This window comes from Styela clava, chromosome 13 (assembly GCF_964204865.1).
Source record: "Styela clava chromosome 13, kaStyClav1.hap1.2, whole genome shotgun sequence".
In the NCBI taxonomy this organism is placed as follows: Eukaryota; Metazoa; Chordata; class Ascidiacea; order Stolidobranchia; family Styelidae; genus Styela; species Styela clava.
The window spans coordinates 15900001-15905000 of record NC_135262.1 but is presented as its reverse complement, the minus strand read 5'-3'; the positions used below and the strand labels follow the sequence as shown (position 1 = coordinate 15905000).

Here is a 5000-nt window from a genome sequence, read left to right as displayed (position 1 = left end):
GCGAAAGACAGTAATTTCGAATGAGCCAAGAAAGAGCGGTGCGGGGCCGGTCGGAGCGCACCCTTTTCTCGGTGGCTGGCGGGCGAGAGAGTGCTGCGTCGCCGGCATCGGCGTCGAAAGAAGCCGAGCCGAAAAAAGTTAAAGTACAAACGTGCAAGCATACAAACCTAACCCTAGGTAAGGCATGTCAGAGCGAAAGACAGTAATTTCGAATGAGCCAAGAAAGAGCGGTGCGGGGCCGGTCGGAGCGCACCCTTTTCTCGGTGGCTGGCGGGCGAGAGAGTGCTGCGTCGCCGGCATCGGCGTCGAAAGAAGCCGAGCCGAAAAAAGTTAAAGTACAAACGTGCAAGCATACTAACCTAACCCTAGGTAAGGCATGTTAGAGCGAAAGACAGTAAACTCGAATGAGCCAAGAAAGAGCGGTGCGGGGCCGGTCGGAGCGCACCCTTTTCTCGGTGGCTGGCGGGCGAGAGAGTGCTGCGTCGCCAGCATCGGCGTCGAAAGAAGCCGAGCCGGAAAAAGTTAAAGTACAAACGTGCAAGCATACTAACCTAACCCTAGGTAAGGCATGTCAGAGCGAAAGACAGTAATTTCGAATGAGCCAAGAAAGAGCGGTGCGGGGCCGGTCGGAGCGCACCCTTTTCTCGGTGGCTGGCGGGCGAGAGAGTGCTGCGTCGCCGGCATCGGCGTCGAAAGAAGCCGAGCCGAAAAAAGTTAAAGTACAAACGTGCAAGCATACTAGCCTAACCCTAGGTAAGGCATGTCAGAGCGAAAGACAGTAATTTCGAATGAGCCAAGAAAGAGCGGTGCGGGGCCGGTCGGAGCGCACCCTTTTCTCGGTGGCTGGCGGGCGAGAGAGTGCTGCGTCGCCGGCATCGGCGTCGAAAGAAGCCGAGCCGAAAAAAGTTAAAGTACAAACGTGCAAGCATACTAACCTAACCCTAGGTAAGGCATGTTAGAGCGAAAGACCGTAAACTCGAATGAGCCAAGAAAGAGCGGTGGGGGGCCGGTCGGAGCGCACCCTTTTCTCGGTGGCTGGCGGGCGAGAGAGTGCTGCGTCGCCAGCATCGGCGTCGAAAGAAGCCGAGCCGAAAAAAGTTAAAGTACAAACGTGCAAGCATACTAACCTAACCCTAGGTAAGGCATGTCAGAGCGAAAGACAGTAATTTCGAATGAGCCAAGAAAGAGCGGTGCGGGGCCGGTCGGAGCGCACCCTTTTCTCGGTGGCTGGCGGGCGAGAGAGTGCTGCGTCGCCGGCATCGGCGTCGAAAGAAGCCGAGCCGAAAAAAGTTAAAGTACAAACGTGCAAGCATACTAGCCTAACCCTAGGTAAGGCATGTCAGAGCGAAAGACAGTAATTTCGAATGAGCCAAGAAAGAGCGGTGCGGGGCCGGTCGGAGCGCACCCTTTTCTCGGTGGCTGGCGGGCGAGAGAGTGCTGCGTCGCCGGCATCGGCGTCCAAAGAAGCCGAGCCGAAAAAAGTTAAAGTACAAACGTGCAAGCATACTAACCTAACCCTAGGTAAGGCATGTCAGAGCCAAAGACAGTAATTTCGAATGAGCCAAGAAAGAGCGGTGCGGGGCCGGTCGGAGCGCACCCTTTTCTCGGTGGCTGGCGGGCGAGAGAGTGCTGCGTCGCCGGCATCGGCGTCGAAAGAAGCCGAGCCGAAAAAAGTTAAAGTACAAACGTGCAAGCATACTAACCTAACCCTAGGTAAGGCATGTTAGAGCGAAAGACAGTAAACTCGAATGAGCCAAGAAAGAGCGGTGCGGGGCCGGTCGGAGCGCACCCTTTTCTCGGTGGCTGGCGGGCGAGAGAGTGCTGCGTCGCCGGCATCGGCGTCGAAAGAAGCCGAGCCAAAAAAAGTTAAAGTACAAACGCGATGCTAATGAGCGAGCCGTTGTCTCGACTAATATGTAGGGGGCGTTCGATCGAGCGTCTGGCTTGAGCGCTTGTCGGCCTAGCAGAACGGTCGCATTGTTATGCCCGGGTTTTAGGCACCGCTGCAGGCGGCCGGCAGAGCTCTTGTTTGTGCGAAACTGAATGGATCGAGCCCGAGAGAGGGCGAGCAAAGAAAAAACGCAAATCGCTCCGCCTGGCACTGCCGGCGAGAGCGTGGACGTCGCGGCCAGCGACTGTCGAAGCTGAGTACGGCCGCAGGCGATCGCCTCGGTCTTAAACGAATGCGACGAGCACGCGCCGGGCGGCCCAGCAAGGGCCGAGCGCAGCTGTCGCAGCTATCTGGTTGATCCTGCCAGTAGTGATATGCTTGTCTCAAAGATTAAGCCATGCAGGTGCAAGTACGAGTTCTCGTAAAGCGAAACTGCGAATGGCTCATTAAATCAGTCTTGGTTTATTTGGTCTCGTAAGCGAAGTGGATAACTGTGGTAATTCTAGAGCTAATACATGCATTAAGCGCCGACTTCGGGAGGCGCGCTTTTATCAGATCAAAACCGACCGGGTTCGTCCTGTGACGTTTGATGACTCTGGATAACCACGCGGATCGTACGGTCTCTGCACCGACGACGTATCATTCAAGTGTCTGCCCTATCAACTGTCGAAGGTACGCTACGTGCCTACCTTTGTGATAACGGGTAACGGGGAATCAGGGTTCGATTCCGGAGAGGGAGCCTGAGAAACGGCTACCACATCCAAGGAAGGCAGCAGGCGCGCAAATTACCCATTCCCGACACGGGGAGGTAGTGACGAAAAATAACAATACAGGACTCTAACGAGGCCCTGTAATTGGAATGAGTACATCCTAAAACTCTTAACGAGTATCCATTGGAGGGCAAGTCTGGTGCCAGCAGCCGCGGTAATTCCAGCTCCAACAGTGTATGCTAAAGTTGTTGCGGTTGAAAAGCTCGTAGTTGGATTTTGGGCGAGCGCCGCCGGTCCGTCGCAAGGCGTGTCACTGGTTGCGTTCGCCTCACCTTCGGTTCTCCGTCGGTGCTCTTGACTGAGTGTCGGCGGTGGCCGATAAGTTTACTTTGAAAAAATTAGAGTGTTCAAAGCAGGCTGTTCGCCTGCATAGTGTTGCATGGAATAATGGAATAGGACCTCGGTTCTATTTTGTTGGTTTTCGGAGCACGAGGTAATGATTAAGAGGGACAGACGGGGGCGTCCGTACTCTGCCGTTAGAGGTGAAATTCTTGGATCGGCGGAAGACGAACTACTGCGAAAGCATTCGCCAAGAATGTTTTCTTTAATCAAGAGCGAAAGTCAGAGGTTCGAAGACGATCAGATACCGTCCTAGTTCTGACTATAAACGATGCCAACTAGCGATCGGGAGGCGTTACCATGACGACCTTTCCGGCAGCTTCCGGGAAACCAAAGTCTTTGGGTTCCGTGGAAGTATGGTTGCAAAGCTGAAACTTAAAGGAATTGACGGAAGGGCACCACCAGGAGTGGAGCCTGCGGCTTAATTTGACTCAACACGGGGAAACTCACCCGGCCCGGACACAGGTAGGATTGACAGATTGAGAGCTCTTTCTTGATTCTGTGGGTGGTGGTGCATGGCCGTTCTTAGTTGGTGGAGCGATTTGTCTGGTTAATTCCGATAACGAACGAGACTCTGGCATGCTAAATAGTTACGCGACCTTCTCGGTCGGCGTCTAACTTCTTAGAGGGACTAGTGGCGTTTAGCCACACGAGATTGAGCAATAACAGGTCTGTGATGCCCTTAGATGTCCGGGGCCGCACGCGCGCTACACTGAGTGAAGCAGCGAGTGTCTAACCTAGGCCGAAAGGTCCGGGTAACCCGTTGAACCTCATTCGTGATTGGGATAGGGACTTGCAATTGTTTCCCTTGAACGAGGAATTCCCAGTAAGCGCAAGTCATCAACTTGCGTTGATTACGTCCCTGCCCTTTGTACACACCGCCCGTCGCTACTACCGATTGAATGGTTTAGTGAGATCCTTGGATCGGCCCCGTCGCGGCTGGCAACGGCCGCGTCGGCGTGTCGAGAAGACGATCAAACTTGATCATTTAGAGGAAGTAAAAGTCGTAACAAGGTTTCCGTAGGTGAACCTGCGGAAGGATCATTACCGAAGGTGGTGGTAGGCCCCGGCCGACCGCGCACTGAATTGTCTTTGGGTGCCGCCGAGAGGGCGGCCGTCAATCGGGGTTCCGCCCCGTGCGACACGCGTAACACGTTGGCATAGCAAGGCAGCCGAGTGCGATGGTGGCTTCTGGGCACCGCGCTCGATGTGCCGCCGGCCCAGCCCGGCGGTCGCTCGGCGCCGTTTGTTGGTGTTTTTGTGCAGTTGTTGTCGGTGGTGGTTTTGTGGTCGATCCCACAGTGTGACGTCCGCGCGCTTCGGCGCCGGGCGAAACGTCGAGGACGACTCTTAACGGTGGATCACTCGGCTCGCGAGTCGATGAAGGACGCAGCCAAGTGCGAGAAGTAATGTGAATTGCAGAACACATTGAACGTCGACCTTCTGAACGCGAATTGCGGTCTCGGGTCAATCCCGGGACCGCGTCTGCCTCAGGGTCGCGTTCGTCCTCACCCGAGGGCCGTCGCCTGGCCTCTGCGAAGACGGCCGGGCGTCGCCCCAAGTTGAAGCGGTCGCCGAGCTTTCTCGGCGCGACCGCGTGTCCCGTACACCGCCGGCCCCTCGACGTGTTCAACTACGTTCGAGGGGCGGGTCCAGGTCGGTCGGTCCGGTCACGAGATCAAGACCGACCGTGGGCCAAGGCGGCGACGGTACGCGCTCGGTCGGCGCCGGCGGCGACGACTTGCGATGCCAGCGGGCCGTGTAAGAAGCGGCCCGCTTGACACATACGACCTGAGTTCAGGCGAGAGCACCCGCTGAATTTAAGCATATTATTAAGCGGAGGAAAAGAAACCAACAGGGATTCCCTGAGTAACGGCGAGTGAACCGGGAAGAGTCCAGCGTCGAATCTGCGCGCTTTTCGAGCGCGCCGAGTTGTGACGTACGGAAGTCCCAGTGCGGCTGACGGCGAGCGCCGGTGTCCTTCTGATCGAGGCCTCGTC

General features: G+C 56.0%; 2 non-coding genes and 1 pseudogene across 2 annotated transcripts; all 3 read left to right on the top strand.

Moving 5' to 3' along the window:
* The first annotated feature begins 2238 nt into the window (after window positions 1-2238).
* LOC144431648 (small subunit ribosomal RNA) lies at window positions 2239-4047 on the top strand. The gene has a single exon (XR_013480210.1). It is a non-coding gene; the product is annotated as a small subunit ribosomal RNA (ribosomal RNA).
* A 298-nt stretch (window positions 4048-4345) lies between these two features.
* LOC144431669 (5.8S ribosomal RNA) lies at window positions 4346-4499 on the top strand. Its single transcript, XR_013480226.1, has one exon. It is a non-coding gene; the product is annotated as a 5.8S ribosomal RNA (ribosomal RNA).
* A 288-nt stretch (window positions 4500-4787) lies between these two features.
* The window catches only part of LOC144431743 (large subunit ribosomal RNA), a 3699-nt pseudogene continuing 3486 nt past the window's right edge, over window positions 4788-5000 (top strand).